Source organism: Hypanus sabinus, chromosome 19 (genome assembly GCF_030144855.1).
Source record: "Hypanus sabinus isolate sHypSab1 chromosome 19, sHypSab1.hap1, whole genome shotgun sequence".
NCBI classification, from domain to species: Eukaryota; Metazoa; Chordata; class Chondrichthyes; order Myliobatiformes; family Dasyatidae; genus Hypanus; species Hypanus sabinus.
Window position 1 is genome coordinate 11,803,918 of NC_082724.1, and position 14,373 is coordinate 11,818,290.

The 14,373-nt window shown below is 41.9% G+C and overlaps 1 protein-coding gene across 6 annotated transcripts in view; it reads right to left on the bottom strand.

The window, feature by feature from the left end:
* sema3b (sema domain, immunoglobulin domain (Ig), short basic domain, secreted, (semaphorin) 3B) overlaps positions 1-14,373 on the bottom strand; it is a 229,612-nt gene that overhangs the window by 120,878 nt on the left and 94,361 nt on the right. The gene's annotated exons all lie outside the window — the stretch shown is intronic.

A 14,373-nucleotide genomic window follows, 5' to 3' on the forward strand; every position in this document is an offset into this window, starting at 1 on the left:
AGAAAGTTTCCCTTCTAAATCCAGTGCAGGCACAATGGGTGGAGTAGCCTCTTTTGTGCAATGGGGATGGGTAATATTCGTCCCAATGTGGAGTCCTGTCAGTAGCTTGCCAATTATGCATTGCACTCTGGAGATGCTGGCCTCAGGCTGGGAGCTGGAGTGTGTTTGATGTCAGAGGAAATTCAGCGTAGCCAACTACAACAAAATGGAACAAAAACATTTGCAGACATGGAAAACAAGCGGTGTTGTAAAAGCAAAAGGATTAAGTTCAAGTAGAAGTCAATGAAAGCACCAGGACTCCAGGTTAGAACATTGAACACCGAACAGTAAGTACTGGACCATGACCTTTGGCTCACAAAGTCTGTGCTAACCATGATGTTAATCTAAAACTATTTATCCACACACAGTCTAAATCTCTCCCATTTCCTGCCTATTTGTGTCTACTTAAATGTCCCTTAAATGCTGCTAGCATATCTGCTTCCCCAGAGAGCACGTTCCAGGCAGCTATCACTCTCTACATAAAAAAATCTTTGTCTCACAAATCTCATTTGAACTTACCACCTCTCATCTTAAATTTCTGTCATCTAATATTTGACACTTCCACTCAGGGAAATAGATACTGGTTGCCTGCTCTATATATGCCTCTCATAAACTTGTCAGAAACACACACAATTCTATAGATGCTGGAAATTCAGAGTAACACACATATAAATGCTGTAGGAACACAAGTCAGGCAGTATCTATGGGAAGAAAGAAACAGTTGATGTTTCAGGCCGAGACCCTTCATCAGGGACCTCAATAAGGTCTTCACTCAGCCTCCGCCTCTCCAGAGAAAACATAGAAAGCTTGTACAACCTCTCTTTATAAATTCTACTCTCTAGTTCAAGCACCATTCTGATAAACCTCTTCTGCACCCTCTCCAAAACATCCACATCCTTCCTGTAATGGGGTGACCAGACCTGAATGCAGCATTCCAATACCTGACACTGCTGCAATATTACATTTACACTCAATCCTCTGATCAATACTGACAAAGAGGCGATACATTTCCCTTATCACCCTGTCAACTTCAGATGCCACATTCATTGAGCCAAGAACTCTCTGTCCTTCAATACCTTCCTCTTACATTTGACTTCCCACAATGCAACATACCACACTTGTCTATGTTGAACTCCATTTTTAATTTGTCTGTCTACATTTCCAACTGGTTGAACACAAATGCCAGCTCCTTTAGGGAGCAACCTAATTCTATCAGTTCTGTAATCTTACTCCAAGGCCAGCAAATTCCTCTCCCTGCAGTGACAGTCTGGTTCTCTTTGAAAACCCTGATTCATTTGGTTCTCACACTCCTAGAGGTAGCAATTTCCAGTCCAGATAAATGTTGTTGATCTGATAGGTCGATTGCTCATTTCTCGCCACAGATGCTGCCTGAACTGTTGAGTTTCTCCTCCACTTTGGTTGTTGCACAAAATTCCAGCATCTGCAATCGCTTATGTCTCCAAGAGGTTTCAGGCTTTCACTCTTTTCAGAATCAAAAGGACTATTTTCCTGAAATACTTTTTGATTAAAATTAAAATTCTTTATCCTTTGTTCCTTGACACATTTAACTAACAGACAATTATTCTCTCCACCACCCAATGTAATCTCAAGATGATTTGCATGTCTCCGTTGAGCCACCTCTTAGCCCTCTTTCTATAACCTGTACTGTAAAGTTCAAAACAGCTCATCATAATGTTGTTTTCAAGCCAGAACTCTCCTCAAGTGCTGTATGGTTTCTATGATGCACAAGAAATGCAAGCACGATTAGACATTCACGCCTTGATCTTCCCTTTAGTTCATGGTTGATCCAACCTTGGCCCCAGCACCACTTGTAACTCATACACTGTGTTCTTCCTCTTCTTCAGAGTTGAAACATCTGTCAATTGACATTTCAGTGAAGGAGAGTCCCGAAGAAAGGTCTCAGCCCAAAACGTTGACTGTTTATTCATTTCCATAGATGCTGCCTGACTTGCTGAACTCCTCTAGCATTTTGTGTATGTGCTTTATATTTCCAGCAACTACAGAATCTCATGTTTATAATCTCCACTTCAATCGACTTTGTTACTTTCAGACCATGCTCCAGAGTTCTTACTACCACACAAAGGGAAACATCCTCTTAGCATCCATACTGCCAATCCCCTTCAAAATATCATATTTTACCTCTTATTCTATACACGAAGGAGTTAAATCCAATCAACTCACCTTTCCTTCATACATTACAACTCTTTATCCTAGAACTCAATCGTAGAAATCTCCTCTGCACTGCCTTCAATTAAAGCAAATCCTTTCTTAACCAGGCCCTTTTTCTTGCTGTTTCTCATTAATAATTCCCTGTTTCATCCTCTGAGAGATCAACACCATCTCCCTCTCCCTATACACTCAGTAGCCAATTTAATAGGTACATATCTACGCCGACACATTAATACAAATATCTAATCAGCCAATCATGTAGCAACAACTCAATGCATATAAGTTTGCAGACATGGTCATAAGGTTCATTAGTTGTTCAGACAAATATCAGAATGGGGAAGAAATGTGATCTATTTAACGTTGACTGTGGAACGATTATTGGTGCCAGATGGGGTGGTTTGAGTATCTCAGAAAGTGCTGATCTCCTGGGATTTTCGTGCACAACAGTCTTCAGAGTTTATAAAGAATGGTGTGAAATACAAACAAAGGTATCCAGTGAGCAGCAATTCTGTTGATGAGGGAGGTCAGGGAAGAATAGCCAGATAGGTTCAAGCTGACAGGAAGGCAACAGTAACTCAAATAACCATGCATTACAACAGTGGTGTGCAAAAGAGCATCTCTCAATGCTATACACATTAAAGCTTGAAGTGGATTGAAGTGGACCATTAACATGTTCTCAATGACCACTTTATTAGGATCCTCTTGTACTGAGTGAGTGAGTGAGTGAGTGACTGAGTAAGTGTGTGTGTGTGTGTGTGTGTTCCAATATACAGTACATATATACACCAACATATATAATACATACGGTGTATGTATTTTTAATGCATATATACAGTATTTATCACATACTTTCTTTCTCTCATATATATTTCTCGATCTTTGGAATGTTACCAGGAGCTGAACTCATAGTCTGAACTCACCTAATAAGCTATCAGCTTGAGTCTGGTAGCTAGCGGTGGGAGTCTTTTGAACACAGCCTCCATTACGCATTCTACTGTAAAAACTCATTGTCACCAGTACGCTGAAAATTTGGCTTCCAATTGCAGAAACTCTATAACACCCAGACGAGAGAATCCATTTGCCAGAAGACATTTATGTTACGGCTTATAATAAATTCTAATATGTTTTTAAAATGTTTCAAGTTATTAATGAGAGCTTCTGGTAATTCATTCCTAATTGAGCCGGAGTTGATGTAAGAAATTTAATCCCAACAAATGTTATTTCAATTTTGCAATTAGGTCACTGGCTAATTCCAACTAAGGGAGTCAGTCTGTGACGGGTAGACTGTGAGTGATGGGATTTTATTTCTATAGGATATACAGGAGCAGCAGTATGAATGTGCCCTTGTGCACTTCAAAGCACAAGAGGACTAGAGAAAATTGTAGTGTTCCTTAACTCATTATTGGCAAGAAACTCCAGGACCCACTAAAGTAGGACATAGAATGGTGCTACAGTAAAGAGATCTGGTATATCCAATGGTTGAAAATTTGTCTGGAGATAGTATACTGTTAATATCAAGACCCTCAACCTTGTTGAAGAGCAGGGGAATCTTGGGGTCCAAGTTCAAATCTCCCTAAAGGTGGCTACACAGGCTGATCCCCTCCCAACACCTATTTATCCTGGCTTCTTTCCCTTTTCTTTCCAGTCCTGATGAAGGGTTTTGGCCAGAAACATTGCCTGTTTATTCATTTCTACAGATGCTGCCTGGCCTGCTGAGTTCCTGAAGCGTTTTGTGTGTGTTACTCTGGATTTCCAGCATCTGCAGAATCCCTTGTGTATATGTCTTTGTTGTCTTCATTAGTCAAGGAACTGAGTCAGGAAGTTATGGTGTGGCTTCATAAAATTCTTAGTCAGCCCACAAATGGAGTACTGCATTTAGTTCTGGTCACCCCATTATAGGAAAGATGTAGCGGCTTTAGAGGGGGTGCAAAAGAATTGGTTGCTGCCTGGATCAGATGGCATGTGTGATAAGGTGAGGTTAGACAAACTTGTGGTGTTCCTCTGGAGTGGCTGAGGGGAGATCTGATAAGAGATTTATAAGGTAACTAGACAACGGGGTGACCCATTGGGGCACCCTTTGAGAGAAAGGTAGTGCAGTCTGATGTGACCAGAATGAACATTATATTTTCCTGAATGCTATTGGTATTGCTTTGCTTTGGAAATTGAAGATGGAAAAACTCAGTTTATTAAAGAAGAAAGACGTGTAGCTCCTCCTCGTTTAACGAAGGACACTTCTGATGGCATAATCTCTGGTTGATCTGCCACCCTTGTGCCTCTCGTTGTCATTCTGGAGACGTGCAGTCCTTTTGTGCACCGTCTCTTCATCTCTTCTGCTGTTTGTTCTTTGTCTCTGATCCTGGAGACGTGCATTTCTCAGCTCCTTTATCTCTTCCCCTCTCCTCCTCCTGTGCCAGTTGTTGTCATTTTGGAGACGTGCATGCCTCGCCTCCTCTGTCTCTTCTTCCCTCATCTTTTTTCTCCTGACTCTTTGATCCTGGAGTCGTGTGGCCCTGGCCTCATCCGATTCATGTCCTCTCCCTCTCCTTGCCGCTTCCTGATGACACTTGGCGTCATCTCTTGACCATAATGTCCCCCTTCACCTTCCACGCGGCATAATTAGGCTGACCATATTTTTTTTTACCCTAATGTTGGATAGAAGATATGAAGCAGTAACACCAGGATGCTGATTATTCTTGATGATGTGGTTAGCGCTCTCCTAAATGGACGTGATATAGTCCCCGCTACCCTTTGACTGCAGCAAAGGGTATTATAGGTGTCTCGAAGAACGTCATTACGGTAAGATTTAATTATCTCTTATTGATGGGTAGCAGTTGATGGTGTCCCAATCCTGCATGTGCTGATGCTGATATGAGACCGCTCGAAGTAGAGCTGCCCTGCCCTTTTGCTGTCGCTGCTAAGGCTGGCCGTGTGCACGCATCGTGGTGTCGCGTCCTGATTTCCATGATGGCAGACCGGCTCTCGGGTGAAAACAGGGCAGCTGATTTAGGCGGGTGAGCAATTTTATACGAATATATAACCCTGAACTTTGTCTGCATTCTGTAAGTTGGCGCATTTTAAGTCAATTTAGCCAAAAGAAGTGCCGTTGTAATGCATCATTTGCACTAATTAGAGGTCACAAACACACAAACAGACAGAGCATGAGAGTTTTAGTAGTATATAGATAAGACATAGATGGAGTAAACAGCTAGTATCTTCTTTTTTAGGATTTAAGTATCTTAAGGCATGCATTTAAGATGAGGTGAGATAAGTTCAAAGGAGATGTGTGAAGCAAGTTTTTGTTTTACACTGTTATAGGTGCCTGATAGACACTACCTGGGCGGTCATGGTGCCTCATATGATAAAAGCTTTCAACAGGTGCTTTGACAGACAAGTGAATGTGCAAGAAAAGGAAGGATGTGGACATCATGTACGTAGAAGGGATTAGTTTTAGCTGGGTATTTGAATGTTCATTTAATGAGTTCAGCCAACGTTGTGGGCCGAGCAGCCTGTTCCTGAGCTGCTTCGTTCTGTGTCTCCTCTACTGAGGAGGGTGTTCACAGGACTGCATGCTGAGCCCTTGACCCTGACCCTCGAGAGTTGACAAATCAAGAGGGAATTTGGGTGGTGAGGGGAGAAAGTGAACGGCAGGGTCTGGAGGGGGAGTGAGTTAGAATTTTGCGTGGTGCGGAGGGAAGGTTGAAATTGGAGGCTATGGTGAGGGAACTGGGCAGGATGCTTTATTATGCATGTCCATTGTTTAACTTTGTTCTATCTCAATACACTTTCTAATGATCAGATCTGTATGAACAGGAGCTTTTCACTGCATCTCAGTACATGTGACAACAATAAACCACTTCCAGTAGCACATCCCTACACTCCAGGCATATTAATGTGCCTATCTAACAGCTCCTTGAACATCACTGTCATATAATTTACCATGACCCTCTCCAGCAGCATGTTGCAGGCACTTTTTGTATAAAAAACAATTGGCTACGCAACTCCTTTAAACTTTCCTCCTCTCCCTTAAAGCTATGCCCTCTTGTATTTGACACTTTTAACCTGGGAAAAAGTTTCTGTTTAATCTATCCATGCATAGAGTCATAGAAAAGTACAGCACAGAAACAGGCCCTTCAGCCCATCTAGTAGGTACCAAAACATTTTAAACAACCTAGTCCCATCCACCTGCACCATAGCTCTCCATGCCCCTGCCATCTATGTATCTATCCAAACTTGTATTTGTCCAGCATCTCATTCTAGGGCTATTGTTAGGGTCTATTCTGCAGTTATGGTACATAGCAAATACTAATTTCAACAGAGGCCAGACTTCAGATTGATTCAAAGACACTGTACATTCTAACTACAGAATTGCCCTGCTGATACCTTTGATCTTTAGCATATAAAGACGTCATATAATTTTGGGTCATGTGGTAACTTCTACTTTGCAAAAAGACCACTCGACAACTTGATGGCCAAAAGAGCATCTTTATCTGGGACGGTAAATGATATTTACAATACAGAGGCTTCCAGGCACCCCATGCGGCCTGGGTGGAGGAACTATATACAATGCACACCGGGAGTAAAAACAGCAGAGGTAAAGACCCCGCCAACCCTGGATCCCGCCTCTTGCTACCAACAACTCCCCGATTAATATTAACTTACTTTTAATAATACTCACATTACAACAGGTTAGGTGGGCACCTTCTTCTAAGAGTGCTTCAAATATAATGCCTGCTGTCCATTTTGCTGAATAAAGGCTTCTATATCCACTAGTTTCAGTGTGTCTCCAGTGGCTTTGTTTATAGGCACAAAAGCAATGACTAATGTTGTTTCTAAGTACAGTGTTTTCTTTTTTCCAATCACCAAATAATGTAAACCTGCATCCTCTGCTGACCAACCCTGACATCATTCCTTTCTTAACTCTGTTTTCCTCTTTCCCTCCCCATCTCCATTAAGACGCCAATCCATCTCACTCCTTCGTTCCTGGGAAGGCAGGAAACTTGAGCCTGCACTCCCTGTCCAAAGTGCCCTGTCAGAAATGCAGAAGACGCATTCGAATGACTCATCCATGTATCACGCTGTATTCAACAGCAAAACCCTGGTGCTGTCCTTTTCAAGGACTTGGAACCCAGCTGTTTGCTTTCAGCTCATTCAAAGTTCAAATTTCAAAGTAAATTCATTATCAAAGTACATATGTGTCACCATATGAAACCCTAAGATTTATTTCCTTACAGTCATTTGCAGTAAATGTAAGAAACACAATGAAAGTCCACATCCAATAGGAGGACGAACAACAAATGTGCAAAAGAAAATAAACAAATACCATCAAGAATCCTTGAAAGTCAGTCCATAGTTTGTGGAAATAGTTCCGTGATGAGGTGCATGAACTTATCCCCTCTGGTTCACGAGCCTGATGCTTGAGGGATACTAACTGTTCAGAACCTGGTGATGTGGATTCGGACTGATTCAGATGCCAATAGAGAAAGCAGGAACAAGACTGGAGGCCTCTTAGATGAGTTCTAACACCACCCTAAATCCTAGGATGGGGAGCTTTCCAAGTGAAGAAAAACTGGATCAGCCAGGTCTGCATTTACGTACAGTCATAGAGTACTACAACACAACACCAGGCCCTTTACCCCATTTAGTCTATGCCAGCTTGGTCTGCCTAGTCCTACTTACCTCCAGCTGGACCATAGTCCTCCAAACCCCTCTTATCCATATACCTATCTAAACTCTTCTTAAATATTACAACTGAACCTGCATCTACCACTTCTGCCAGCAGCTTGTTCCACACTCACACCACACTCCAGGTGAGTAAGTTCCGCCTCAGATTTCCCATAAATATTTTACTTTTTACCCTAAACTTATGAACTCCAGTTCAATTCGCACCCAAACCTGGGGAGAAAATGTCTGCTTGCATTCACTAGGGTTTGCAAGAATAAGAAGGGGGGGTCTCATTAAAATGAGCAAAAGTTCTGCCATGAGTATGTGTTTCCACACGTTGGAAGGGTCATAGTCTCAGGTGAGTTGAGGGAGGCTTTTTTCACTTTCTACCAAAGAGAAAAGTAATGGACAAGGCCATAAGACCACAAGACATAGGAGCAAAGTTAGATTGTTCAGCCCATCTAGTCTGCTCCGTCATTTAATCATGACTGCATCTTTATCCCCCTCAACCCCTTAATATTTGAGGTCCTTACTCAAGCTGCAGTGTTGCCTGTTTATAGTCCCTCAGGAGAGAGGTATTGGAGTCAGTGCCCTCCACCAGAGTACTGGGGGACGTGTGGCGCAGCGTCCGAGCTGATCCCCAGTATTTGCTCAGCCGAAGAGAAATGCTACTGTGGCCGACTGCAGACTGCTGCAACATTCATGGATTCAGGGACTTGGACAACCTTCTTTGTATGACTGTTTTACTGCTACATTATATGTAATATAGGTGCCTTGTGCTGTGTATGATTATCAGTACTGTGTTTTGCACCTTGGCCCCAGAGTAACTTTGTTTCATTTGTCTGTATTAATAGGTATTCATGTATGGTTGAGTGACAATTAAACTTGAACTATAATCAAGAAGCTATCAACCTCTGCTTTAAGTCACTGAATATATATGAGAAGAAGGTAGATAAATCTTAGAATTCAGAATCAAGTTTATTATTGTTGACATATGACATGAAATTTGTTGTTTTGTGACAGAGCAGGATAGATAAAATAACCACAAAGTTAATATTAGAAATAAAATAAATAAAGGAGAAATATTGAGGTGGTGCTCATTGTTTGTGGACCATTCAGAAACCTTCTGGTAGAGGGAAATCTGACTCGCAGCTAGTCTCCCCATTGTTGCCTCTGGCCGTTTAATTGTCATTTTTCTTGCATTTTAACAATTGATTATCTGCTTGTATTTTACATAATTACTTATATACAGTAACTTCTTACTATTATTCCTACTTGCTGTAGTGTGCACAACAGTTTAATATACCTCTAGTGACTATACAACATATAATTTTGGAAGCTTTGTACTGAATTAAGTGAATACATGCTTTCCCATTAGTTTATTTTTGCTACAATATTGACTAAGTAATTTCTAATTGGATTATTGTTATCTATAGATTAGAGTGGAATTTTTCTTTATCTGTATGGGTATAAAATACCTGTTTTGTGCTGGGTGCCATATTCTTGAACCTTAAACTTTCCTGTTGCTAATTGTTCAGTTTCCTTCTGTTTTATCAACTCTTGATAATACAATAGTGAAGCACAGGTTTTAAGCCTTGTTCCTGACTTCTTAAAAAAACATTGGATTAAAACACTTTGTTCTTCTGCATGTGGTACACCTCCACGTTTTTGAAACAGCCCTGATGAAAGGTATTGAGCTGAAATGTCAACAATTCTTTCTGCACACCCCCCCCCCCAAAACAGATGCTGCCAAACTTGCTGAATTCCTCCAATTGCATAATTGTCAATCAAGTGTAAAATTGTCCATGAACATGCTCAGTAGAATGCACTAGGTCATTCTTTCCGACATAAAGTATTATCTGACCTACTTTAAGAGGGACAGCTTAGTCCTGTTTGATTAATAAAGCAGAAAATGGTTTCACTGCCAACATAATATATTTTAGATCAGGGAGTTTCCTGCTCTTGTTAGAAGAGACAATTTGCAATGCTGAAAGTAGCCTTAGTCAAAAGCGGGACTGATGTGTCTTGTACTTTCAGTGCTGTGAATTGGTCCTTTTCTTAAACACTTTTCACTCTGTAACTACTTTGAAAACTGAGCAATAATAAACACAATTTGCAAATTGTGCAGTCACGGGATTTTTGACTGGATGGTGGGTCTTGAACTGAATATGCAAAAGTCATACAAAACATAGACTATTTATAACCATATAACCATATAACAATCACAGCACGGAAACAGGCCATCTCGGCCCTCCTAGTCCGTGCCGAACTCTTAATCTCACCTAATCCCACCTACCCGCACTCAGCCCATAACCCTCCACTCCTTTCCTGTCCAATGACACTCCTGTCCTGTCCATTTACCGATGACATTTACAGTTCTCTGACCTTCTGTGCCTTCAATCTGTTCAACTCAGATCTTTTGATGTTTGTGTAAAAAAGTGAATAGATGACATCTGGACCAGCTGGAAAAATGGTCTGAAAGATGGCAGATGGAATTTAATGCAAACCTCCTCAGGTTGTGCTGGTTGTTAACGCAAACAATGCATCTCACCAAATGCTTCAATGTTAATACAATAAATAAATCTGAAGCTGAATAAGAATCTGATCATTGGCCAAGGACCAAGTGATACAGATTCATGCCAATAGTCAGGGGAGATATACAGAAAATTTTTATAGCTCCAGGCTAAAATCTGGAACACACTGTTGGTAAAATCAATAAATCAGAGAACTCAAAGTTCCTTCAAATGATGTTTCCTTCCACTAGACTTTAATTTGAAGGTTAAGGTGCAAGAAAAGTTTATTTTATAAAGAGATGGCATGAACAGGAAGGCTGAGTTGCCTTCTACAAAGTACAAAGCAAAGTGATGATCAAAGTCAATAAGATCTCCACCACACATCTATGGAAGATTGTCAGTTTTTCAGATGTCATGTCGAATCTTTGCAAACTTCTAAGAAAGTAGAGGCACTGATGTGCTTTCTACATAATGGCACTTACAGGCTTGGCCTAGGACAGATCCTCTGAAATAGGGGTTCACAACCTTTTTTTAATGCCATGGACCCTTTCCATCACTGGAGGGGGCCATAGACCCTAGGTTTGGAATCTCTGCTCTGAAATTATAACACTGAGGAATTTAAAGTTATTGATCTTCTCCACCTCTGGTTCCCTGATGAGGACTGGCTCATGGACCTCTGGTTTCCTCCTCCTGAAGTCAATAATCAGCTCCTTGGTCTTGCTGACACTGAGTGAGAGGTCGTTGTGGTGCCACCACTCAGCCAGATTTTCCATCTCCCTCTTAAATATTGATTTGTCGCTGTCTTTAATTTGGCCTACAATAGTAGTGACATCAGCAACCTTAAATATGGCACTGGAGCTGTGCTTCGCCTTCCAGTCGTAAATCTTCCCAATCAGGAAGATTGGGGGCTAATTACACAGTCTTGCGGAGCTCCTGTGCTGATGGAGATTGTGGAGGGGATGTTCCAAACTGTGGCAATTCTGTAACTCATTTTGGCTTTTGCCACCTTCCTTTCCACCTCCTGCATCTTGTGTGCATTGATTCATATTTATAGCAGCTGCAACCTCCCATCTCTTTATGGCCCAGAGCTTGTGTGGATGTCCTTGGCACCACAGTCAGTTTTATTAATTACTACAGTTCCCAAGTGTTATCAGACCAGTAATAAATCACAGAGTAAGTCTTCCAAGTATTTTTTTACTGAGAGTAAACCTTATCCAGGTTAGCTTCAGAAATAATTAACTAAGCTCATTTTTCTCTCACTCTTATCACAATAAGATTTTTTTTTATTGCCAAGTGCTGAAATACCCCAGCACTTGAATTAGTAAGCAACATAATCAACCTTTCTTTCTGGAAAGCAATGTTTCTGCTGTGCAGTCTCGAAGCGGTACACCACCTGATATAAATAAGCACAAAAGCCTTCTCACTAACCAAACAAATGGTGAGCGTCTTCAAGCAATTGGCGCTTAATGTTCACCATATTTAATCATTGGCCATTTTACTTGACGGTATACCTGCTTGTTAATGCAAATATCTAATCAGCTGATCAGGTGGCAGCAACTCAATGCATGGTCAAGAGATTCAGTTGTTGTTCAGACCAAACAGCAGAATGGGGAAGAAATGTGATATAAGTGACTTTGACTGTGGAATGATTGTTGGTGCCAGAAGAGGTGGTTTGAGTATCTCAGAAACTGCTGATGACCTGGGATTTTCATTCACAACAATCTCTAGAGTTTACAGAGGATGGTGTTGAAAACAAAAAAAAATTAAAAAGAAAATCCAGTGAGAAGTTTTGTACTTGAAAAAGCCTTGTAAATGAGAGGGGTCAGAGGAGAATGACCAGACTGGTTCAATCTGACAGGAAAGTGGCAGTAACTCCAAAAACCCCACGTTACAACAGTGGTGTGCAGAAGACCATCTCTGGATGTACAACACATCGAACCTTGAAATGGATAGGCTACAGCAGCAGAAGTTCATGAACATACAGAAATAGAGTACCCACTGAGTGCATGTCTTCAGCCACAGTACATTGTCACAGGAAACCCTTATTGCTTTCACTGTTATAAGCACAAGTACACAAGTTAGTCTGCAGATGCTGGAAATCCAGAGCAATACACACAAAATGCTGGAGGAACTCAACAGGTTAAGCAGCACCTATGGAAATGAATAGAGATAGTCGATGCTTTGGGCCTGAGGAAGGCCCTTGGCCTGAAGCGTTGACCATCTATTCATTTCCATAGATGCTGCCTCACCTGCTGAGTTCCTCTAGCATTTTGTGTGAGTTGCTTAAGAAATCACGTAGATGCTCAAAATCCAAGGCAACACATTCAGAATGCAAAAGGCAGCAGGTCAGGCAGCATCTATGGAGAGAGTAATAAGCAGTCTCTGGCTATCCACTCTATCAATGCATGAAATGGAAGAGATGCAGTTGAAGGCAGTTTGATGTGGAGGAAGGAAAGCCCCTTTCTTTCAAAAAGGAGGACATCTCCTTTGTTCTAGAATGAAAAGCTTTATCCTGAGAGCAGATGCAGCGGAGATGGAGGAATTGATAAAAGGGGATGGTGTTTTTACAAGTAGCAGAGTGGGACGAGGTATAGTCCAGGTCATATCACGCATGTCTGCTCTTAACCCATCCTCCCACCATAGTACCTGGGATTGGGTTCCTCTTGTCCTCACCTACCACACCACCAGCCTTCGCATCCAGCACATAATTCTCTGAAACTTCCAATTCCTCCAAACACATCTTACCCTCCCCTCCCACTTTCTGCTTTCCGCAGGGATCCTGCACGACTCCCTTGGCCAATCGTTCCTCCCCACTGATCTCCTTCCTGACACTTACCCTTGCAAGCAGAACAAGTGCTACACTTGCCCCTGCACCTCCTCCCGCACTACCATTCAGGGCCCCAAACAGTCCTTCCAGGTGAGGCGACATTTCACCTGTCAGTTTGTTGGGTCATATTCTGTGTTTGGTGCTCCCGGTGTGGCCTCTTGTATATCAGTGAAACCCGACTTAGAATGGGAGACGGCTTTGTTGAGCATCTATGCTCCGTCTGCCAGAACAAGTGGGATCTCCCAGTGGCCACCCATTTTAATTCCGCATCCCATTCTGATATGTCCATCCATGGCCTCCTCCACTGGTCACTGTTAGGTTGGAGGAACAACACCTTACATTTTGTTTGGGTAGCTTCCAACCTGACGGAATGAACTCTTTCTCAAACTTCCAGTAATGCCTCCCGCCCCCTTCATCATGTCCTATCCCCTTGTCCCTCTTACATGTTATCTCCTTGCCCTCTCATCACTTCCCTCTGGTGCTCCAACCACCCCCTTCTTTCTTTCGTCCATTGCCTTCTGTCTCTTTCGCCAATCAACTTCATAGCTCTTTGCTTCATCCCTCCCCCTCCAGGTTTCACCTATCACCTGGCATTTCTCTCTCCCCTCCCCCTGCCTTTCAAATCTACTCCTCAGTTTTTGTTCTCCAGTCCTGCCAAAGGGTTTCAACCCAAAATATTGGCTGTACTTTTTTCCATAGATGGTGCCTGGCCTGCTGAGTTCCTCCAGCATTTTGTGTGTGTGTGTGTGTTGCTCCGTGTTAGAAAACTTAGCTTTGACATTCCCCCTATACTTCCCTCCAATTTCTTAAAATTATACCTTTTCATATTAGCCATTTCCACCCTGGGAAAAAGTCTCTGGCACTCCAATCTATCTGTGCCTCTTATCATCAGTGATAACAAAACAAAGCAAGGTAAACCCTCTTAGGAGAACGTTAAAGATTCCATCAGCATTACTTTGTGGCAATCCACTTTACTGACAAGGTCAGAGAGTCACAAACCAGAGAAATAGCTCCTTCAGCTAACCAAACGTACAGTGACAACCAAACACAATAATCCCACTTCTTTTTATTCTCGCCTCATTCTCAGATGGAGATTCAGATTTATTTTTCACATGTACAGTATATTGGGATGTATTGTTGAGA